Genomic DNA, 25,347 nt, shown 5'->3' with positions numbered 1-25,347 from the left:
TTCCTTCTCCCCCAACACACACATACCATCAGCCATTGACTTACTCACTGACACACAAATTCCCTGGGACATGGCTAACATGTTTACTCAGCTGAGGCACGTCTTGGTGTGTAGGGGTGAGATTGGCCTTTCATGGCTCTCCCAGGCCATGGGGTAACTGCTTTGAGAGCCAATTACACACATCTCTACTGGGTTGGAGCTGGAGGATGGCCCTCAATTTGGTCCTCGGCCTCAAGCCTGCCTTGCATTCCCCACTTTCCCCAGGCTCCATGCCAACCCCTGTTATAGTCTGACTACCCTGGACTTCAACTAATTTCCTGGCTCAAATAACAAATTCCTTAGGCTCATATTCTGCATTCATGGTTTCCCCATCCCTCCTCACTTTTCAGACTCCTAACTCCCTACAAGATGCTCATCTGCTTTTCCCTCTTGTTTCTTATGTTATGTCTATTCTGTAACTCCTGCCAGCCAGTATATCTGGTGCTCCCTCTTGTCCCAATGTCAGGACACTAATATGAACCTTCAAGAACCTTATCCTTTTTCCCAAACCTGTTTCTCATTCCTCTCACCTATCCAGGTTTGGGAGAACGGCACTCCCACTTCACTACACCAGCTCCAGTGGCTTCTCCCTCAACAGGTAGAAGGTAGACCCTCACTCATATCCCTCATCCCCATCCAGAACCCTCCCCAAAAGAGCCCACCTGCAGGGCCACTTTAGGTTCCCATGACCTCAGATAAAGCCTAACATCTCCAAATCCCCCAGGCCTTACAATTTATCATCCTGGCTCTGAACAGATACTATTGCTCAACAGCTCCCCTCTATGTCCACTCCTGCTTACCCACAACCCACCTCTGGCTAGGTGTCAAAGGAGTATAGCTAAATACCCCAGAAGCCAAAAGGCACAGGAAAGATTCATTTCCATTTCCCAGGTTCTGGATGTGGATTCTCTAAGAACAGGCACCTGGTAATTGTAACACCAAAGAAGAAAACAAGTATGAGGACTCCGGTCTGTCCTAAGCTCCAGGTCATGGGGGACACAAAACAGCATCTTTTAGTGACAGTCTGTGGGTGGCTGACAAGTCAGGGACCAGCATGTTTACTAGAGTTTCTAAGGATCAAGACAGAATATTTGTGAAAATCTCTGTGATCTTGTTCCTTGAAGGTGCAGTGAAAATGAATGTGAACACTGTTGATGGTTTGGTCTCTGTGGATGTGTGCCCTTTCAAGCCTGCATGTCTTCTCAGATTCTGGTGCAAAGGCCATCCTGAGGCAACCTGGAGCCTCAAAAGCATCTAAGAAGTCACGTCAGATGCTGCTGTGGATGCCAAGTCAGAAAAGAGGCAGTACAATTGGAGACTTTTATTTGGAGAATTTTAGCCTGATAAGGAAAGAAATTGGAAGATTTGAAAATTACATAAGGATCGACACTGTGAGTAAAATGACAGAATCAGCTAGTTACAGGTAGATGATGACAAAGTAAAACATGTGTCCAACAAATTTAAAGAGCCAAGAAGGACATTATTCAGAACCATGCAATAAGGCAGTGAGATGACACTCAACACCCCTGAAAGAAAAGGCTGGGGAGATTTTAAGAAAAAATAAGGAATTATAGGCATCTGTGTTTTCTAATTGGCTTTACAGAAAGAAAATGGAAAACATTTCCTGAAATCCTGACAGGAGGTTTTTCACATCTTTGTTGTAAAGGTTCCCCACCCAAGTTAGGCTCCTACTCTCCCTCAGAGACTGGGACACAGGGACACCAGGAAGATTAAATTTCAAAGGGATGGGGCCAGGCCCTTGAGACAGATATTCTCTGGGTCATAACACTGGCAAGAAGTTTTTGAGGAGACTTGTGTATATTTCAAAAGTGCATAGAAAGTCTCTGTAATTACCAATTTCAATTACATTTATAAAATAAATGGTCTAAGGATGGAAGACAAAGGCATGTTGTCAGGAAGAACCTGTGTAAAGGTTGGTGACTCTGAGGGAACACTAAGGCCTCTGGTTCAGGACAAAACTGCTTTCTGCACAGCGGAGGGAATCACAACTAAATCTCTTTTAGCCAAGACCCAGTCTACATCTTTATCATTTCCAGAAATTTATGAAGAGGTGCAATTTCCCAGCCATTTATAAACAAAGTAGCTGAGAGTTCCTGAACACAGCCAGCATCTTATCTCCCAGAGAGCTGTGCTTCTGGAGTTCTCCATGGAGACATTACCTTGCTCTCTACAGTCACCTTCCTTTTGACCACAGGTTATCTCTAAGGATGAAGGGTATTCTCCATCCTACAACATGGCTGGTGTTGCTGGATTTGGCCTGATTAGTGACCTAAGTGCAGAGGAACTGACATTCACCACATAGTTTGCTCTGATGCAGGTTTTTCTATGAAACCGAAGATGGGACTTTTAACAGTCTCTTGAGGTTAGGAAGCCTCACCCTCTAGCTTTGGGTAATGGCCTCATCTCCAAGAGATTCCAAAAGGCCCCACAGGTCAAACTTAGTTTCATAAAAGGTGAGATCATTTCTAATTCTGTGGGCATCAGTCTGAACTAGGACATTTGAGCCAAAGCCTTGGTTGTATTACTAAGGTTTCCAATTATACCCTATTAACAAGGAAGACAGAATCCTATTGAGTTTATGCAAATAAGTCTATAGCCAAACAAATAAGAATACTCAAAAAGACTTAAGAAATTTTTTGAAATAAGTCAAACAGGGAGAAAAAAGTTCAGTGTTGTTACCCACATGGGTGTCCTCCTGTCCATTCCCATTGCCAACAACAGTGGCTGGGCATCTACTACCTGTCCCCTTGGAGAAGGGACAGAATTTGTATTTATGCAAACTCATCACATGCACGCAGGGTAATCACACAACCATTGCCATTCTCTTGAAAGACCCGGTTTCACCTCCACTGTGGAGATGGTACAACTTAGATCACAGAGAGGTGGGATCTGGTATAGAATATCACCTTAAGTCAACAATAGTGACAACGTCAGCTCTTTTTTTTTTTTGAGCATTTATTGACTCAATGCAAGTTTTCAAAGGACTTTCCACCCTCACAATATATCTATTTAAGGGTTCAAAAATTTTATTCAGTTTAATAACATAGAGGAAGGGAGGAGGCTCACTACTATTTTACATCCAGCTCAACCGGTACACTATCAGCAGAACTGATGGGGTTGGACACTTCACTCTGGTAACTCCCAGCATCCTTCTCCTAACAGGGTCTATGGTGAGAATTCTGTTGTTCCAGGACAGCTGCATCCGCTCCGTCAGCTGCAGATCCATGCCATTGAAGAACCACTGGGTGGAGACTGCATCTGTGTAGCAGGTCATGACTACAGCATCCTTATGCTCCATGACTGTTGTGTTGCTGGCTAGGAGTGTGGGCACTCTCACTGGCTCTGTGGAGAAACAGAGGGCATGGCTAATTGAAAGTGAGCTTGGAACCTGGGTCGTGCTGCCTCCTCAGATATCTTAGCCACTGAGAGTCCACTGTGAGCTCTGTAAGGTCACCAGAAGATGGTTCTGATCTCTGCAGAAGGACAATTGTCTTTATTCAGGTGGCAATGTGTAGGGAGAGAACTGCACCTCCTCTCTGAACCCAGATCACTTCTGACCTGTTCCCATAGACATCTTTGTAGTATCAACACAGAGAACCCCATTCGCAGCCTACATGTCCTATAACTTCACCATAAGGTTAAATTTTCCTCTCATGAGCTTTTATTGACCCTTTCCTAGAAGTTTTTTTTTTTTACTTAAAAATTCCGTGTATGTTGGGAAAGGCAATCTTACCACTTCTGTCCACTACTGGGGCCAAGGGGACTTTACAGAAAGTGAAAGGACATTTAACAGTTGTTAAATAACTCATTAGGCAATAAAGATGGCCCAGTCTTCATGACCTTGGACCTGGAGAAGTTCCATCTATAGGATTACTCAGTCTGAAGAGGACTTTATTTCCAGGCCTGCTGATTGCATATAATGGTGAAATAAATCACTAAAGAGAAGTGGTTATAATTTTAAAAGACGGGAACTGTAGGAATAGGAGGAAATTACTTGATATGGTAAAGGCCACATATTAAAGTCCGCAGCTAACAAATTACTACATGGAGAACCTCTGAAAACAGTACTAAGTGCATGAATAAGACGAGGATGCTGTTTTTCCCCTAATTCAACTAGTCAGAAATATCAGGCAAGAAGATGAGATAAGAGATATCCAATTTAGAGAGGAATAAGAAAATAGCTTTTTAAAAAGACAAAGTAATCTTATTGTAGAACACCCTAAAGATTTCACCACGTACATACCTAAAACTACTATTAAAACTAATAAAAAAGGTGAAATTGCCAGAGACAAAATCAACACCCAGCATCATTTCCATTTATTAAACAAAAATGAACAATCCTCAAATAAAATAAAGAAAACAATTCCGTTTACAATGGCATCAAAAAGACTTGAACACTTGGGATTAAACATAATAAGGTGGAAGAAGAATACACTGAAAACTACCAAACATTTTGAAAGTAAAGAAGAAACAAATTCCTGGAAAGACATCCATGTTCATTGATTCCAAGACCACCAACTATCTACATATTTGAAACAATCCCTATCAAAATCCATCCCAATTACTTTTTTCAGAATAAAATAACCCATCTCAGAATTTATGTGGAATTTCAATGGATCCCAAATGTTTGCAACAACCTTAAAAAGGATGAATTGAAATTGGAGTTCTCACAGTTACTAATTTCAAATCTTACTACAAAGGGAAAGTAACCAAAATAGTGTGACACTGGCATAAAGACTTCTATTTGTCAAAAGACACAATCAAATGGTTTTGATAAAGGAGCCAAGACTGTTCAATGGAGAAAGGACAGTCTTTTCAACAAATGCTGTTGAACAGCAATGTTTACATGCAAACCAATAAAGGGGACCATTGCTTATACCATACACAATAATTCAGTCAAAATGGATTGAATCCTAAAGGTAAGAAATAAAATTACAAAACTCTTAGAAGAAAACATAGGGGTAAGCAGTATGACATTGGGTTTGGCAATGATTTCTTGAATATGACACTAGAAACTTAGGCCAGAAAATATTAGATAATTTAGATTTTTGTCAAAATGGAAAACTTCTGTTCATCCAAGGACACAATCAACAGAGTGAAACGTGATCTGTGGAATGGTATAAAATACTTTGCAAATCAATAATAGGATGAGGGCTTAATATCTGGAATATATAAAGATGTCTTACAACTCAACAACAGCAACACCAAATAACCTGATTTTAAAATGGGTAAAACTCTTGAATACACATTTCTCCAGAGAAGATATACAAATGGTCAATAAGCCCAGGAAAAGATGCTAAACATCACTATCATTAGAAAAATATAAATCAAAACTCTCAAAGTTGATGCTTGTGATATTTGGTGTGGGTAACTCCACTGAGCAGGTAATGGGAGAACACTGCCCTGTGTGGGACACTTGAATCCTCCACGGGTTCTTCAATCAGACTTGGCACCTCTCACCTCTCAGCCAACTTAAAAGAATAAGGCAGGTCTATGTATCACAAGACAAATGCCTGGGGATCTGAGCCCTCAGAGAACTTAAATCCTCTATGTCTGTGATAAAGCACAGCCTTTCTCAGGAGCCAAGACTGTTCAATGGAGAAAGGACAGTCTTTCAACAAATAGTGTTGAACAGCAATATCCACATGCAAACAAATGAAGGGCACCATTCAATAGATTAGCAGGATTTGGTTGTGGAACAACAGAGGACCTAGAGTTAGAGACACCCCTCCCCCCATCCTCCCACACCTCTCCTACTTCTTCACTGACCAGCTGACTTCAATTTTTTTCTAGCTGCACAGATCTTCATTGCCCAGCTGAGGTGTGTTTCTAAGAGGGACCATATCCCAGGACATCTTAGAGACTCAGACTGGAGCAGAAGTAAAACATGGGGACCAGGATCAAGTCTGTGGTCTGTTGACAACTCAGACCCCTGGTCCAAGAGCTGGGTCAGGCCTTCCCAGGTGAGTATGACTAACATGAACCAATGAGCAAATAAATGATAGAGCAGAACCGAAGGGATGAGCTAGAAAAGAGTGAAGGGACAAACAGGAGCTGACTGTGGCAGCAGAACCATATGCTTTGCCCTTGGTCATTACAGTCAACTTCCCTGTACTGAGGGCAGGGAGGCTTGTGCAGATGCAGAAGGGGTGATGGACAGCAAGATGGGAGAATGGATTGCTGACATTCTGGCCCTTGTGGACCGTTTGTGTTTGGTGGTTCTGAGATAGAAATTTGGAAATATCTTAAAATTCTCCCATATGCAAAAATTACTATTAATACCCCAGGGCCTAAGAGCAATAGCATGAAGGACTATTTCTCTAGAGCACAGCAAAGGGTCTGAGACATGGGTCTCAACCCCTGGAGTGACAGGAAACCTTTCCCATGTGGCCAGAGTTTCAAGGACTCTGCATCCAGGTTTCATCCTCTGAAGAGGTTTTAGATCATTCTTTCCTTCAGAAACCATTTATTTCTTCCTAATTCATAAAAAAAGTGTGTAACATCTTGATCCCTTAGCTGGTTACAAGTGTAAAACGAGGAGTGAGTAGGCAAAGTCCTTTCCTTTATATCCAGTGGGAGTGACACCAACACATCAGGAAACAAATCAGTGGTTTCAACTCCAGTGCAGGGAGGGGTGGATCAGCCACCTGAGGGGAAGGTCTGGGTGTCCCCAGCACTGAGTGATGATTACTGCAGTAAATTTGGATCTAGAGTACAAACAAATTAATTCTCCATTTGGAGTTATTTCCCAGACCAAGATTTCTCTCTCTCTCTCTCTGAGCTGGGGATGCCTAAGGGAAGATCTAAACCAATGTTTGCTTTATGGATCCCTCTGGGATGGAAGAGAGGATGGGAGTATGGCTGTAGACAGACCTTGAGTGACTCTCATGGTCTGGGTGGCCCTGCTTTAGTGACTCTATCCCCCTGTGCCTCGGTTTTCTCTCAATGAAGTACAATGAACATTTGACTGCCAGGGTGTCAGTGTATTAACAATAAAATATTCACAGTATCTGACTAAACATTGGCACAGGGAAGCTGCTCAAATGACGGGCATCTGTTATTGATCAACTCCAAGAGAGAGTCTCCTGGGCTGATCCCTGGTGGACGAGGAGCTGCCAGGAGCATCTTTTCTCCTTTTTCTTCCCTGTGATTCTGGCCTTTCTCTGGACTCCTAAATTTTTCAGTGTAGTTCACAAATGGCCTGTTCACCTTGTCCATCTGTGTTATCCATACACAGTCTCAGGTGAAGGACCACCCCTATGCAGTTGTGGCTCATGGGGCTGAGCTCTGGCTGGTGAGCACTCAAAAGCCTTGTGACTCAGACACCTGGAAACCATTGCACCCACTCAGCCCTTCCCAGGAGGTTAACCACAACCTGACACAGGATCCCCCTGGGGTAGGGGGTCTGGGAGGGGCTGCTGAAGCTGAGCTTCTTTATGAGGATTGCAGGGGGCCCCTCAGGATGGGCCCTGGCCTAGCCCTGCAGGGTCTTTCTCAGGATCATGGTCATGGGGAGGGGCCCAGGGACCTGGACTGAGATTGGTCTCCCTCTGCTGAGTCTGTCCCATCAGACTGGCCCTTCTCTCTGTGGAGAATGTCTGCAGGGCTGGAATCCAGGAAGAGAACTCTGACCTTAGAAAGTTTGTTTCCACTGTGTGTGTCCTGCACTCAATGCCCAAACCCAACTTGGAATGTGAGGCAGAGGGGAATGGAGGAGAGTCCAGTGTTGTCAGTCCTGTGTGTGAAGTGAAGTTCACCCACCCAAGACCCAGAGGTCAGAGAGCAATCACTCACGGTATACATCGAGCTGTCCAAATCCTATTTCATTCTTGAGTATTCAAGGGAGACTTCCATGGTGTAGGTTCCTGTGTCCTTCATAGTGACCTTCCTTATGTACTCGGATCCATCCAAGTTTATATGTTCTCGACCGGTGTATACTTTCCCTTTGACATAAAATCTGTTGTTCCATGAAAAACTTCCAATATGAAAATTGGAGTGTGGCTTTTTCCCCCTGTACCACTTGTAGCCTATAGGATTAGGAGGCTTGTTGGGGATGCGTAGAATCACATTCTTCCCTTCGGCAGAATAGGTTGACCCAATAGCGAGTTGGGCAGTGGTGGGCAGGCTCCAGAAATTTAAGAGTGAAACTAGGAAGGAAGAGAGAAATTGATAAATATTTGGAGCTCTATATTGGGATGGAGAGATGAGGCCCTGGATTTGGAACAGGTCTCTTCATCTCTCAGCCTTGGTGTTTGTGTGTGTGTGTGTGTGTCTCCTGGTGGTCAAGGTCAACAGCATGACCACCAATACTTCAGCACCTGTGAACCTGTTACTTGTTCTGTTTCGCAGTCTCTTTTCCAGGTGTCTGTTTGGCTCAACCACTCACTGCCCTCAGACCCCTGCTGACACTTAGGGGTGTCCATGGGAGGCACCTTCATGGAACACTTCCCTAAAGACTTTCTGTTAATCACTTTCTGATCTGTCTCTACTCTGTTCTTTTTTAACACTTGTGGGTACCTGACATCACATTTAGAAATTTTCTTATCTCTCTCTCCCCATAGAACGTGAGCTCCATGGGGACAGGGGCTTGTCAGATCTTGCATCCCCAGTGCCTGCAACAGGCTGCAAATACCTGTGGGTGAATGAATGTGGGTGAATGAGTGCGAGGCAGCCAGAGTCCTGCACCGCCTGGCGTGTATTTCTCCTGAGGCTGGTGGTAAGGACAGTGTTTAGCACCCCTGGTTAAGTTTTTTCTGTTGCCACCTGATATAAATTGTTATTATTATGGTCAGTTTTCAAAATTCAATGCTCAGAGATGAATAACGTGGGATGTAACAGCAATTGAAGTTTCCCTGCCCCACTCGACTTCCAGATCATGAAATTTCCCTGTTACCTGTTACCCATCTCCCTTACCCATCCTACTCTGCTCTCCTGTCCTCTCCCCTCAGGTCCACACCGAGCGATCTACTCCACTCTCACAGCACTGTCCTCCACAGGAGACCCCAGCAAGTCCCCATCTTTCCTCCTTCAGTTCACCCCCAGGGATTGTTTCTTCCTTCCTTACCAGCCATCAGGAGCCCCTGCCAGGGGACAGGTCCTCTGCAGATAGGGGCTGAGAGTGACTCCATGGAGTCTGCTGCCTGCCCTGTCCCTCCCTTTGCGAGAAGAGCGTGGATTCCAGAAAAGTGCAAAGGCACCGCTGTACAAACTGATGGGATCTGCTGTCCCTCTTCTCTGTGCACTGGGCCTCCTCCTGGTGCAATATCACTTACCTGGTCACATGGACAAGGGCGGAGTTTGTGCCAAGGACCCACCTCCTCCTCCCCTCATTTGTGCCACCCTTTTCTCCTCCTTCCAGTTTACCATCCCTCTATATTTTGGTTCCCTTGGAACTGCTGAGGTATCTGAACACACACACACTCACATGCTCTGTTTAGAAATGCACCAGCCTGGGGCACCCGGGTCGAGGGCATTACCCACGGCTCCCAGTCAGGGGCACAGTAGCCTCCCCCACAGACCTCTCTCTTTCACATTTGACTTTTCCCTTCAGAGCAGCAGCTCTGGGGCCACCTCAGGAACTTTTGTCACAGGGATGTCACTGCCACTGTGCATCAGATCACCTGTGGAACTTTGTAAAGATTGCGATACCCAGGTGACACCTTAGATGCTGAATCAGCAGCTGTCCCGCTAACTTGGATGCGATCTGGTGATGTGGTGATGGGCAGCTTCTCCCCATCTCCTGGGCGCAGGGAGGGTCTCCAGATCCTATTAAAATGCGGTATCTGACTCAGCAGGTGTGCAGTGGACCAGAGACTCTGCATCTGACAATCTCTCAGGGAAGGTGGGTCTTACTGGCCTGTGGAGCCCACTTGCAACAGCAAGTCTGATGGGGGTATGTACCCCCTGAGAGGATGACCAAGCATTGGCCTGTGCTGTGTCTTGGCCTTGGGTCTGCACAGGGAGCCCCACAGGCCCCAAACCTGGATATTATTTCTGTTTATGACACAGACACCCAGCTGGGCACCGGGTCTTCCTGGTGTTCTCAAATGGGCTGGGATGGTTGGATTTCCTCCCAGTAGGAAGGCCACAGAGATGACTCAGGTGGTGAGAAGGGGTCAAGCTGGGTGGTGCCAGCTGAGTGGTCCCTCCCTGTATCTCAGGTTGTCACCAGCCTGGCCTTTGCTTCCAGGGACAGAGACCCAGGAAGGGTCTCAGGACCAGGAGTCTCAGAAGGACCTGCAGTTCCTGTGTGTGAAGGGGAAGGTGTTCTGTGTGCCCTAGGGAGAGAGGGCTGTGGTGGGAGGCCAGGTTGTTGTGAGCTCCCTGGTATTCAGGGGCTAGTTTCTGGGAGACTCTTCCTCTGTTGGCTGAGCCTGTCCTTGTGCTCCCTGACCTTTGAGGGGGGGTGTCTGTCCCCTGCCTGGGGGAGCTTCCTTTCCTTACCCCACCTTGTTCATGGGTGGTGCCAGGCATGGCATGGGGAGCAGCAAATAGAGCCCTGAGAAAGCAGGTGTTCTTAGGTCCTGATAAAGTAAGAAACTTTTCAACCTGTGAAGATTTTTATGAGTTAATTTGAACCAAGCTAACGTCATATTCCTGGAACAAGTTCTCAGATCCTGAGAATGGCAGTTGTGCAACTTATTTTATACATTATAATAAAAAAAGAAAATGGAAAAATTTGTGTGAAATCCATTAGGAGGCGAAGAAATCTCTAGAATTGATAAAAGGAAAAATGGAGAAACACATACTTTTTTTTTCTTCTTCACTTTGGTGGGTCCAGGATTATTAATATTTATAGCACATAGAGAGGTTATGCAAGGGACCAGGTAGCATAAGAAGTATGTTGTCTCATATGCTGGTCCCAGAGTCTGTGCCTTCAAATCACCTTGCAAAAAAACAACTACTCTGATGGGTCAATGGTATGTTATCCCAGATGCATAAGAACAGGGAAAGGGCTCACTTAACGTAAAGTCTGACATTTGCTAAGGAAGCTGTGGGCCTGTGACATGACTACCTGCCATCACCTGCCCAGTTAGGCATTTGTGATCAGACCACACTGTGCGTCACTGAGCTTGTCAGGCCTGCCATGTGACCCGCTGGGCTTTTCAGGCTTATTTTACAGCCCCCCTTTTTGTTTACAGGCCCTAGAAGTGGCAGGTGGGATGGAGCAGGCACAAGGGTGGCGTCCAAAAGCACCTGTGGGAGCAAGTGATGGAAATCAGTCTCCTTCTCCAGCTCATAGGCAAAGCCAGGTTCATGTGTGAATTCCCTGTTTTGTCTGTGTGTCTAAATGTCACTCCTGGTGAGTAGGAGGAGACCTGCAGCCAGTGTGAGGTGCTGCACCAGGGATGCTGACCAGTGGGTAGGAGGGTATCCTGACACCTGGGCAGAGGTGGGCTCTGGCCTTCAAGCTCAAAGACCAGTCAGTCCGGGCCCAGTCAGTCACTGTGGATTTCCCGCCTCCTGACTCCATCCCAGAGCAGGGTGAGCCCAGCAAGAGGACAAGATCTGGGGTTGCTTCCATCTCAGAGGGACCAGGGGCCAGAGTATTATAAGTCCAGTGTCATAAGAACTGCCCCCTCTGGTGGGTGTGCTGTTCATGGGGAGCTCTCTGTCCCAAAGGTTTCAAGAACAGGGTCTGGTGATGTCTCTTCTGAGGCTTTTAGTAGAGTGTGCCAAACTGGAGGGCTGATCCCCCAAATACCCTGTGTGTCTCCATCATAGCATTGGGATGTTGCATCCAGTCCCCTGTGTCCCTCTCTGTCATCTGCTCTAGGGCTCCCCAAGGGCCCAGGATCTGGAGCGGCTCCACATGGAGTGTCACCCATGGGGACTATGTGGGCTCCTCTGTTAGGGAAAGGAAGTCTCCTATGGGACCCTCAGCACCTCTGAGATGGAAGCAACCCCAGATCCTGGATTCTCCTGTCCCATCCTGCTGAGAACGTTCCCCTTGATCCCCAAGAACATCATGGGTGGGTGAGATGTTCAGGAACAACAGGCAGGTGTCCCACAGACCAGGGACCTTCGGTTTGGGAGTCATCCCCTGAATCCTTTGAGGTCAGTGTGAGCTCTCTTTTCCCATGGTAGTACCTCTACCTGGGGTGGAAGATCCAGAGTGTCTGCCAGGTCAGGGCTCTGTGAGAAGTCAAAGAACACAGACTGCTGTCCAGGCCCCGGGAATATGAAACATCACTCACAAGGTGGAAATGGGGAGGGCTGTGATTTTGTGGGAATGAAGGAAGGTCTGACTCTTCACTGTTAGTTGGTTCTGTCTCCCGCCCCCCTGATTGTATGAGGGGGGAAAAACCCATCCCTGGATCATCCCAGGACACTTTTGGCCTCCTCCCATGCTGACACCAATGCCTTCGTGCCTATAAGGAACACTAGTGTCACACAGGTGACAGACTTCCATTGTGTGGTTTCCCTCATCCATTTAATGAGTTTTTACTGAGAATCTGTGATGTGTCAGGCCTGGGATGGGCCCTGGGAACTCAGAGAACAGGACATAGGTGGGACCTGTGCTCATGGAGATTACCTTGTAACAAAGACAGGCTCTCAGAGAAATCACAGCACTAAGGAGTTAATTATAATCCAGAGATGGACCATGAAGAAAGGGTTGTATGTACTTGAGTCTCAGCTTGTCTGGGGATCGCAAAGAGCACTTCTGAGAAAGTGACTTCCTGGCTAAGACCTGAAGCATTCACCCTTTGAGCAGAGGGTGGTGGGGAAGAGCTGCCTACAGAGAACTGGACTTTGGTTGGCAGGTGCCTGGCTGGATGGAGGAGCTTTCAAAGTCCAGTGTGGGCAGTGTGAAGAGTGAGAAGGAATGTGGACTTAGTAATGCTGGTGAGGTTGGACCCTGTTGGGCTGTGGGTGCTGCTGAGGTGGGGTTGGCAGATACCTGAGGAGGCTGCAGGCTGTGGAATACCTCACCCCCCTTTAATGGATAAGCTGAAAAATGTAAAAAAAAAGTCATTTTACAGTTTTGAATTTTCTATTCAACTTACACTTTAAGTCATATTTCATATGTGTATATTTAAATTTTAACATCTTTACTGAGTTTTAGTTGACATATAATAAAACTTAACATATTAAAAATATACAATTCATTAAGCTTTGCCAGATGCATGCACCAGAGAAGTTGTTACAATGAAGAAAATGAACATGTTCTTCACTCTTAAAGCCTCCTCAGGCCCTCTTATAATCTCCTCACTCTGTCCCTCTCCCACTCCCTCCAATAGCGTTACAAAAACGCTTATCTGCTTTCTGTGATTATAGAGCATTTGCATTTTCTGTAATTTTCATAATTTGAACCATATAACATGTAATTTTGGGCGAATTTTGGCTTCTTGAATCAACACAATTATCTTGAAATAGTTCTTTCCTTTTTAATTTCTCAGGTCTGTTCCATTGTAGGATGCACCAAATTTTTTTATCTATTCACCCATTCATGGACATTTGTGTTGATTCCTATTTTGGACTATTACAAGTAAACCTGGCATTAACATTTGTGCAGAAAGGTCTTTAGCACAAAGAGTTAGGTGCTTGCAAAACCAATGAAGGGCCTGAAAAATGGAATTTAGGGAGTTGATACAGGAAGTCCGGTTTCAAGGTTCCACTGCCACAGCCCCACCCAGAGCTAAAGAAACACCTGCTTCTTCACATAAAGCTCTGTCTTCAGAGCCCACACACCAGGAGCAGGAATCACAGCCCCTTCTCCCTTCCAGAGCCCAAACTATACACAAGTGCATCTCAGAGGCTGAAATGAATTCACACCTGGATTCTCAATCATTAGAATTGGGAAAGGTTGTGTTTTACCTTTCAGACCCTCTGATATAGGAGGAGACATAGGAACGGGTGGAGCATAGATGTCAAGTGCCAATAGAAAATACATGGCATGGTTGAGTCCACTAGCAGGCTGTGTGACTCTGGGCAAATGATCTCACCTCAAAAAGCCTCAATTGATGTCATAGAAAGATATTTCCTTGTTCTTAGAATAGAGCAGTTTAAATGCTTGAAATTTTCTGAGTGATACAGGCAATAGGAGTGTCTTTTGTCTTGATGAGGCAACTCCAGACAGGCCACTGGATAGTTGCAGAGTGAGGAAAGGTTGCCATAAAGGCCCAATCTTGATAAGAAGCTGGGAATTTAAACCCGAAGAGGATTTTTATGAGTTTATTTTAGTCAAACTGACGACAATTGACAGGAAGCAAAATCTCAACGAAAAGTGGCAGTTTTGCACCGTATGTTATACATTAAAATCAAAGCAGGAGGCATAATTTGGATTAAATAAAATCCATTGGTGATAGATTATGGAGGTGGGAGAAAGCAAAGCAGGGAAATCTCGGAGATTGGATAAAAAGTAAAACAGACACATACTTCTTTTACACTGGTTGATAGATGATAGTTAGCAGTTAACAATTAACATGATGACATTAACAATGAGGGGTGCTGTAGCTTCTCCTCTGGTGCAGTAAGGGTCCAGAAAAAAAGAAAAACTTTTCCTGATATTCCAAAAGTAAGTTATCACGAATGCAAAAAGACAATAGACATGTTCAGTTAATATAAAGATTCAGCTTTGTCAGGAAAAAATACCTAAAACATAATTACCCACCATGACTCACTTCTAGTTAGAAATTTGTAATTTCAGGCCATCCTATGAGGTTACTTAAGGTCTCTGATTTTGCAAATCATACTATGCAGGCCTCCTCTGAGCTTGTCAGCTTTAGTATGTGGCCCCATTTTCATCCACACCTCCGCCTTTGGGTCATAAATCAAACGGAATGATTCATTGTTGACCAACCTTTTGGTTGGAAACGTGGTCCCATGGTGCTAGAAAGGCTCATCGCTAGGAAGTCTTAATTTATCCAGCTGAACAATTGACCATTGGGGATAGGGCAAGACCGCAACCTTGGATGGAAGTCAAGGTCAAATTTTCTCAAAAGTGAAAAGCAGGTAAATGGGAGCCAGTCAGGTTCCACAGGTCTTCATTAAGAAAAACACTTTGGCCCTGACCAGTGTCTCTAAGTGATTAGAGTATCAGTCTGCAGTTCCTGGTCAAGGTCATGTGTCTGGTTTGCAGGTTCAATCCCTGTTCTCCAATCAGGATGTGTGCAGGAGGCAGCCAATCATCTCTCTCTCTTTTTCTCTCTCCTCCCCTCCGTCCTCTCTCCCTTCTAGTCTTTCTAAAAATCAATGGAAACAATATCCTTGGGTTAGGATTTAAAAAAAAAACACACAAGAAAAACATTTTGGATCATTTTTAATCTACAAGCTATCATGATCCAAATTTTGCTGTCTGTCTCATTTCTCTATATTTTTCAACATTTGCTTATAGTTTGAGGGCACACTATACACCTCTTCAGTTTTCACAATTTGCTCATGAGATGGGTTCCCATTTGCAATGGTGCACTCATTTCCCATTGGAAACACTCAAGGGCCATTCATTATTAATCTGATTCCTGCTTGGTTGTGCAATTTGGAACTGTAATCATGAAGTTTATTTCGGGATAAGGCTGTAAGAACCCAATGCCATATATTGCAATTACCATCCAAAAATTTCATAGCACAGGAAGACAGTAAGAGTATTATAAGTAAATTTCCTGTGCCTCAGCAGCAGTTATAGAGGGCCATGTTTTCATAGCTACTTCAGCTTCATTTGAATTAATATAGTTAGTAGTCTTTGTTGGGCTAGGGTGTAAGCATATCCCCATGATTAGGTTCTAGCATTTCTACATAAAATTTCTCAATATTCCTTTTCCACTAACCTCTACAGCTTCCCTTGTTTCCAGTTTGTCTCTTTTTACTCATTCAGAAATAATTAACTTGTTAGGTCAAACTATTTACTTTTAACTTCTCTTAAAAACACCCAGCCTGGCTGGCGTGGCTCAGTGGTTGAGCATCAACCTATGCACCAAGAGGTCACAGTTGGATTCCCAGTCAAGGCACATGCCTGGGTTGTGGGCTTGACCCCCCAGTGTGGGGTATGCAGGGGGCATCCAATCAATGATTCTCTCTCATCATTGACGTTTCCATCTCTCCCTCCCTTTCCATTCCTCTCTGAAATCAATAAAAATATTTTTTATAAACACACCCAGTTCTCTTTCCTTTCTTTTGCAATAGCATTCCCTCTACATTTCAAAATGTTATCAGAAATAAAAGCCCGGACCTGTGCGAATTTGCCTGCTGGTAGTGTGCAGGTATTGACTTCATGCAGGAAAGGTTTCAGAATATGAGTCCAGGTGACTTTGAGAGTATGTTTATTAAAGCTGGGGAAATTAGAACAAGGAAGGGCCTGGAATAGAAGAAGCAGTAGGAGAGAGACAAGGTGTGGCTGCTTCAGCTCTCTAGCAACTTTATGGGAGAGAAGTGAGCCTATGTAAGGCTACTGTCAGCTCACTGGAGAGCCAGAGACTAGGGGACTTGGGGACAAGTTCAGGGGGTTAGCCCAAGATGACCTACTGTTGCCTATTGTTCCCCTGGTTGCAAGTCTCCTGGGTACCACTTAGAGTTTAGGTGAAAGAAAATTTATTGGAAAAGGAGATTTGAGGGTGTGTGCCCCAATGGGAGCACATGCTGGCTTCTTTGTCTTGAGGGGTTTTATGTACTTTTCACAGGTGGGGACTTAGGGGAGGTCTCAGGGAAGATCTCAATAGAATATTTATCAGCATTTCCAGGTTTGCCCTTTCAGATTGTGGTCTCCAGTGATTGGTCAAGAGCAGGACAGGAGGTCTAAGCCACATGACCAATGGTATGCCAGGAGAGGAAAGGCCACCCTGAAGGCAAGATCTAGGAACAGTTTGGCCCATTGCTGGGTACCTGAGGCTTTCTGCCCTGGTGACCGGTTGTATCTGGCTGTAAATTGCTAGGCCAGTTTATTCAGCTCTCTGTCTCAGTTTCCCCATTCTACATTCCAAGGAATATTCTTAGCTTCTTACTACAATTTGACTACATTTCTTGTGAAAGACTTTCAAATATTTCTTAAAGACTAGTGATGTGTCAAATGAACCAGTTACTAATATTCTTAAAATAGAAGGCTTCTAGTAAATAAGGTTCTTATTTGTTTTTTTAAAGGTTCTTATTTATATAGGACAAAATTGTTTCAGTTGAGCTAGAGTTGGCAGAAAAAAAGGATGTTCAACGGAATAGAGTCACCCATGGGGTTAACAGCCAGTTAAACCGAGGGGAAAACAGAAGGATCAGGGGGAAAGTCCAGCTTACTTAATCCCCTCACATGGGCCCTGGATCTAAAGTTCTGGAACCCTTGTTCTGTACTCACCTTAGGGAGTCTGGGGCTAGGAGAGGTTTGTGAACTCCCACAGAGGGATGAGTACAAAGAGACTGACGAAAAAAGGAACAAAGCAATTGCTTCTTTCAATATCCATCCTCATTAACAACATCATAAATTGAAGATTTAATATTGTTAACTGTCCATACTACTCAAAGCCACCTGCAGACTCAATAAAATATATTGTAATCCCAAAGGCATTGTATCTAATAAAAGAGTAATATGCAAATTGACCATCACTCCAACACACCAGATGGCTGCCCCCATGTGGTCAACGATGACTGCCCCCATGTGTACACAAGATGGCCACCATAAGATGGCCTACAGGGGAGGGCAGTTGTGGGCAATCAGGCCAGCAGAGGAGGGCAGTTAGGGGTGAGCAGAGCAGCAGAGGAGGGCAGTTGGGTGAGACCAGGCCAGCAGGGGAGGGCAGATTGGAGGGACCAGGCCTGCAAGGAAGGACAATTGGGGCGGACCAGGCTTGCAGGGGAGGACAGTTGGGGGGGACAGGCCAGCAGGGGAGGGCAGTTGGGGGGGGTACCAGTCCTTCAGGGGACGGCAGTAGGGCGGAACCAGGCCAGCAGGGGAGGGCAGTTAGGGGTAACTGGGCAGGCAGAGGAGGGCAGTTAGGGGTGACTGGCCAGCAGAGGATGGCAGTTGGCAGGGACCAGGCCTACAAGGGAGGACAGTAGTGGGGGACCCAGACCAGCAGTGGAGGGCAGTTGGGGGGACCAGGTCTACAGTGGAGGGCAGTTGTGGGCCATCAGGCCAGCAAGGGAGGGCAGTTAGGGGTGACTGGGCCAGCAGAGGAGGGTAGTTGGTGGAGACCGGGCCAACAGGGGAGGGCAGCTGGGGGGAACCAGGCCAGCAGGGGAGGGCAGTTAGGGTTGACAGGATGGCAGAGGAGGGCAGTTGGGGGTGACCAGGCTGGTAGAGGAGGGCAGTTGGGAGGGACCAGGCCTGCAAGGAAGGACAGTTGGACGGGACCCAGGCCTGCAGGCGAGGACAGTTGTGGGGGGACCCAGACCAGCAGTGGAGGGCAGTTGGGGGGACCAGGTCTACAGTGGAGGGCAGTTGTGGGCGATCAGGCCAGCAGGGGAGGGCAGTTAGGGGTGACTGGGCCGGCAGAGGAGGGCAGTTGGGGGAGAGTGGGCCAGCAGGGGAGGGCTGTTGGGGGGGTGCAAGCTTGCAGGGAAAGCAGTTGGGGGACCCAAGCCTGCAGGGGAGGACAGTTGTGGGGTCCAGGCCTGCAGGGGAGGGCAGTTGGGGGGAACCAGGCCTGCAGGGGAGGACAGTTAGGGGCGATCAGGTTTGCAGGGGAGGGCCGTTAGGAGCAATCGGGCCAGTAGGGGAGCAGTTAGGTGTCGATCAGGCTAGCAGGGGAGTGGTTAGGGGGTGATCAGGCTGGCAGGCAGAAGCAGTTAGGGGCAATCAGGCAGGCAGGCAGGCGAGTGGTTGGGAGCCAGCAGTCCTGGATTGTGAGAGGGCAGTCGGACATTCCTCAAGGGGTCCCAGATTGGAGAGGGTGCAGGCTGGGATGAGGGACACCCCCCGACCCCATGCAAGAATTTCATGCACCGGGCCTCTAGTATTTAAATAAATAAAAATATTCTTAATTCTTATGATATCTCAAGGAACCCTGAGGAGACAAAACAATCTTCAAATATTGCCAAGTTAGAGGCTTGTGTTTCCTAATTTCAAAACACACTAAAAAGGTAACCTATGAGTAGAGTGGTACTGGCATAAAGATAGGCACACAGACCAATGGAACAGAATAGAGAGCCCAGAAATAAACATGTTTTATATTATCAAATAATCCTCAACAAAGGTGCCAAGACCACACAATGGGGAAAAGACAGACTTTCACAAAAGGCATTGGGAAAATTGGATATTCTCATGTAAAAGAAACTTATGCAACATATAAAAATTAATTCAAAATGTATTAAAGATCTAAATGTAATACCAAAACCATAACACTCACACAATAGCCAAGGGAAAAACTTTGACAATAGTTTCTTGCATATGATACCAAAAGCTCAGGAACAAAGGGAAATAGAAAATGGGGCTATAGCCCATCCGGCGTGGCTCAGTTTTTGAGCATTGGCCTAAGAATCAGGAGATTGAGGTTTGATTCCCAGTCAGGGCACATGCCAGGTTGTGGGCTCCATCCCTAGTAGGGAACTTGCAGGAGGCCTCTGATCAGGGATTCTCTCTCATCATTGACGTTTCTCTCTCTCTCTCTCTCTCTCTCTCTCTCTCTTCCTTGCTCTCTGAAATCAATACAAATATATTTAAAAAGAATAGGGGGTATATTAAGCTTAAAAACTATTGGCCATCAAAAAAAACAATCAACTGAGTGAAAAGGAAACCTTCAGAATGAGAAAAAGTATTTGAAAATTACATATATATATATATATATATATATATATATATATATATATATATATATATATATATATAAAGAGTTACATCTATGGTATCTAAAGAAACCCTGCAATTCAACAATAAAAAACAAGACAAAATTGCCTGATTGAAAAATGGTCAAAACACTATAATAGATATTTCTTTAAAGAAGACATACAGCCCTAACTGGTTTGGATCAGTGGATAGAGCGTCAGCCTGCAGACTGAAGGGTCACAGCTTCGATGCTGGTTGCTGGCACATCCCCAGTAGGGGGTGTGCAGGAGGCAGCTGATCTGTGTTTCTAAGTCTCTATCCCTCTCTCTTCCTCTCTGTAAAATATCAATAAAAATATATTTTAAAATAGACATACAATTGGCCAAAAAGCTTATTAAAAGATGCCCAACATCATTATTCATTAGAGAAATCAAATCCAAACAAAAGTGAAATATCCCTCCATACCCATTAGGATGGTCTTGCAACTTTGCCAAATTTGTTTATTAGATTTAGCTTTTTGGTTGTATGTTTTGGGCTCTCTATGTACCATATCATGTCATCTATAAATAATGACAGTTTTACTTCTTCCCTTTCAATTTAATACCTGTTATTTCTTCTTGTTGTCTGATCACTGTAGCTAGAACGTCCAGTACTGTGCTGAATAAGAGTGGTGAAAGCAGAAATCTCTGTTTATTTTCTGATCTTAAGGGAAACTCTTTTAGTTTTGCCCATTGAGTATAATGTGGTTATAGGTTATTCAAATATGGCTTTTATTACATTGATGTATGTTTTCTTTATTCCCACTTTGTTGAGAGTTTTTTTTTTTTAATCATAAATGGGTTCTGGATATTATTGAATGGTTTTTCTGCATCTATTGATAGGATCATGTGATATTTTTTATCTTTTATTTTGTTTATGTTATGTAACATTTTTATTGATTTGCAAATTTTGTATAGACCTTGCAACTCCAGAGTAAATATCACTTTATCATGGTTTTTTATTTTAAAATGTATTACTGGATCTGATATGATAATATTTTGTTGGGTATGTTAGCATGTCTGTTCATCAGGGATATTAACCTATAATTTTCTTTCTTCGTAGTGTTGTTACCTTGTTTGGGTACTAGGATAATTTTGGCCTCATAAAAAGAGCTTGGAAATCTTTCCTCTTCTTCAGTATTTTGAATTGCTTTAGGAGGCTTTCTTTCTTGAATGTTCAGTAATATTCATCTATGAAACCTTCCAGTCTCAGGACATTTTTTCTTGGAATTTTTTAAGAAAAATTTATTACTCTTTTGCTTTCATTAATTGTTATTGGTGCTTTCAGGTGTCTCTTTCTTATTCAGTTTAAAAAAATTCTATGTTTCTAGGAATTTTTCTGTTTTGCCTAGGTTGACTGTTTTGTTGGCACATAGTTGTTAATGCTATTCTCTTACAATCATTTGTATTTCTGTGATGTCAGTGGTTACCTCCCCCTTTCATTTCTGATTGGACTTATTTGGATCCTCTCTCTTTTTTTCTTGATGAGTCCAGTTAAAGGTCAATCAGTCTTGTTTATCCTTTCAAAGATCCAGCTTTTGGTTTCATTGATCTTTTGTTCTCTTTAGAGTCTATGTAGTTTATTTCTGTTCTGATTTTTATTATTTTCTTTCTTCTATTTACTCTGAACACTTTCTGCTGTACTTTTCCCAGTTCTTTTAGGTGTAGGGTAATATTGTTTATGAGAGATTTTTTTTGCTTCTTTAGGTAGGCCTGTAATGCTATGAACTTCACTTTTAGGACAGATTTTGCTGTGTCCCATAGATTTGGGGTCATTATGTGTTCATTTTTGTTTGTTTCCAGAAAATTTTTGACTTCTTCCTGGATCTCTTGGTTATCCATTCATTATTTAATAACATGCTATTTAGCCTCCATGTGTTTAAATATTTTTGAGGTTTTAAATAATTTATTTTTTATTTTTTCCATCACCTTTTATCTCCTCTGTGCCTTGTTCCACCTCCACCCACCCCCTTCCACCCCACAATCACCACATTGTTGTCTATATCAATGAGTTCTTTCTCTCTCTCTCTTTTTTTCTTTATTGGTCAATTCCTCTCTCATCCCCTGAGTTGTCTGTCTGCTCTCTGTCTATGAGTCACAGCTTTTTTTTTTTTTTTTTTTTTTTACTGTAGTTGATTTTTAATTTCATGACATTGTGATCCAAAAGGATGCTTGATATGATTTCTATCTTCTTGAATTTCTGAAGACTTAGTTTGTGCCCTAACATGTAGTCTATCTATAAAAATGCTCCATGTGCACTTCAGCAAAATGTATATTCTGCTGCTTTGGGATGAAATGTTCTGTAAATATCAATTTAATCTATCTGATCTAGTGTGTCAGTTAAAGTCTCAGTTTCTCTTTTGATTTTTTGTTGGGAAGATCTATCCATTGACAATGGGGTGTTTAAGTACCCTACTCTCCTTGTATTGCTGTCGATCTGTCCTTTAAAGTCCACTAAAATTTATAAAACATATTTAGGTGTTCCTATATTGGGAGGATATATGTTTTCTAGTGGCCTAGGGCATGAAATCCATGCAGGGGGGGGGGGGTTGTGGGAGGGGGTGAGAGGAGAATCCCTCAGCTGGCCTGCACCCTCTCCAATCTGGGACCCCTTGAGGGATGCCTGACTACTGGTTTAGGCCGGATCCTATAGGCAAGGATCAGGCCTAAACCAGCAGTCAGATATCCCTCTTGCAATCCAGGATTACTGGCTCCTAACCATTTTCCTGCCTGCCTGCCTGATGGCCCCTATTTGCTCCCCTGCTAGCCTGATTGCCCACAACTGCCCTCCCCTGCCGCCACCTGCCTCATCAGCCAGGACACTCCTCCTATGCTAGAGTTGGCGGAGATGCAGGGACCGCCCTCCTCAGCACCACCCAGAGCCGCAGGATCTCCAGGTCTCACCTCGTAATGTGGCTGATAGGCCTCCACTGTGTGCACGGCTATCTTGTGGCAGCCATCTTTGTGGCAGCCACCTGGTGGCGGCCATCTGGTGGCAATGTCATGCATGAGGACACAAGGACCACCTAGGCTTTTATTAGTATAGATAAGGGTGATAGCCTCTTGTTGTATCAATCCCTTTAGTATTATGTAGTGACCTTCTTTGTCTCTTTTATGGTCTATGTTTTGACATCTACTTTGTCAGATATAAGTATTGCTAGTCCAGCTAATTTTTTTTCCATTTGCATGGAATATTTTTCCATCCCTTAACTTTTAGCCTATGTATAACTTTTGTCATGAGGTGGGTATCTTGTATACAGCATATAAATATGGGCCATATTTTCTTATCCATTCGGCTACCCTCTGTCTTTTTATTGGAGCCTTTAACTCATTTACATTTAAGGTTATTATTGATAGGTACTTACTTATTGCAACATTTTTTATGCCTATGTTCCTTTCTCTTTCTATATATATTTCTTCTTCTTAAAGCAGTCCCTTTAGCATTGCTTGCAATTCTGGTTTGGTGGTAATGAACTCCTTTAGTATTTTTTTGTCTGGTAAACTTCTTATTTTGCTTTCAACTTTTAAATGATAGTTTTGCTGGATAAAGCCGACTTGTTTGCAGGTTCTTGGTTTTCATTACTTTGAATACATTATGGCAATCCCTTCTAGCCTGAAGTGTTTCTGTTGAGAAATCATCTGACAGACTTATGGGAACACTCTTGTAGGTAACTGACTATTTCTACTTTGTTACCTTTAAGATTCTCTATTTGTCTTTATTCCTGGCCATTTTAATTATGATGTGTTTTGGTGTGGGTCTCTTTGGGTTCATTTTGATTGGGACTCTGCTTCCTGAGCTTTTTTAACATTTTCCTTCACCAGGGTAAGGAAGTTTTTTTTTTTAATCATTATTTCTACAAACCAGTTCTCTAGCTCTTGCTCACTTTCGTCTCCTTCTGTGTCCTCTATGATGTGGATGTTGTTATGTTTCATATTGTTTCAAAGTTCCCTTAAACTATCTTCATGCTTCAAAATTACTTTTTGTTTTTGCTGCTTTAATTGAGTGATTCTTTTTCTATTTTGTCTAATAATTCACTGATCTGATACTCTGTTTCATCCAGCTTACAGGCTATTTATTCTAGTGTATTCTGTATTTCAATACGGCATTCTTTATTTTCAACTGATTATTTTTCATGGTTTCTATGTCCTTTTTTAATGCTGTGGTTCTCACTAAGTGACTTGAGCATCCTTATAGCCATTACTTGAACTCTATCTGATAAATTGTTTGCCTCTATTTCACTTAGCTCTTTTTCTAGATATTCCTCCTGTTCTTCAATTTGGGGTATGTTTATTCGTCTCCTCCTTTTTGGCTGTCTCTTTGTGTTTGAATCCATGTATTAGATAGAACTCTATGACTCCCAGTTTGGTGGGGTGGCCTTCTGTATTAGGTGTTCTGTGGGGCAGAATGATGCAGTCTCCTTGATCTCCTGAGCTGGGTACTATAGGAATGTCTCTAGTGTGGATTGTTTGGATGTTCCTGTTGTAATTGGATCTTCATTGCTGTTGGCCCTTTCATGGGTGGGATTGGCCCTTAGGCTGTTTGACCATGAGGCTCAACCTTGACCAATGTGTGCAAACTGCTGTGCAGGTGCGGTCTCAAGGTGTCTTGATGGGCTCAGTGACACGATCACTAACCCTTCAGGCTGGGTCTTTATAGGGGTCAAATTTTATCATCATATATGAGATGCCGTGGAGCTGATGGCTGTTCAAGGTGGAGTTGTTCCCTGCAGGGTCTGGAGCCTGCCAGAATCCACCTTTGTGTGTGCCATTTGTGGGTCTAGTTGGATTGAACTCTGGTGTGGTCTGAAGCCCACCACTGGTCGCATTGGTTCTGGGTCCTTCTGGGTGTGTTTCAGATGTAAGAGGCTCTCAGATTTTGTGTGTAACTGGCTTTGGGCTACCTGTGTGTAGTTACTTCTCTGATAGCTGTTTGTGTCTGTGTCTACTAGTGGAGCCCTGCTTGGGGATTACACAGTCAAGCACTCAATGATGGGAAATTAGTCTCTGCTTCAAAGCTAAACTCCTCAGTCTCCACCAGAGACACCAACTCTTGTTCCCTGTAAGGGGGCTTGCTGCAGCTTCAGGTTGGGTAGAGCCTGCAGTCTCCTCTGTAGGAGCAGGTTCACCTCCCTGGGTTCAGAGGGATAGATCAAAAGAATCTTTGGTTGAAGATGTTGTTGGCCCTGCCCACAGGAGGGGGCAAAATACTTCCTCTCTTCCTCTGAGGTGTAGGGAGCGGCTATAGGATTAAGCCTCAGAGTGACCTGTGGCAGAGCCACAAACAAGTCCCAGCTTGGATGCCAGAGCCCTCTTAGCATAATTAAGCTTGACCTTTTAGTCCTCACTTGCTCCTTCCTAAGTAGCTAATGGGCTGTGGGATGTACAGCAAGTGCTGCCAAAACAAGGTGAAACTCACAAGAACATTGTACCAGTAAACATGTTGACCACTAACCTTGTTTTGCTTTGTGCATTCTGACTATAAAATAAAGACTTGGCTTGCAGGTCATGGCGTTATGTCTTCATCAGAGAAGCAGTGGCTGTCGGAGCCCCAGCTGTATTCTCTGG

This window comes from Plecotus auritus (assembly GCF_963455305.1).
Source record: "Plecotus auritus genome assembly, chromosome: 10".
Classification (NCBI taxonomy): domain Eukaryota; kingdom Metazoa; phylum Chordata; class Mammalia; order Chiroptera; family Vespertilionidae; genus Plecotus; species Plecotus auritus.
Note: the sequence above shows the minus strand (reverse complement) of the source record.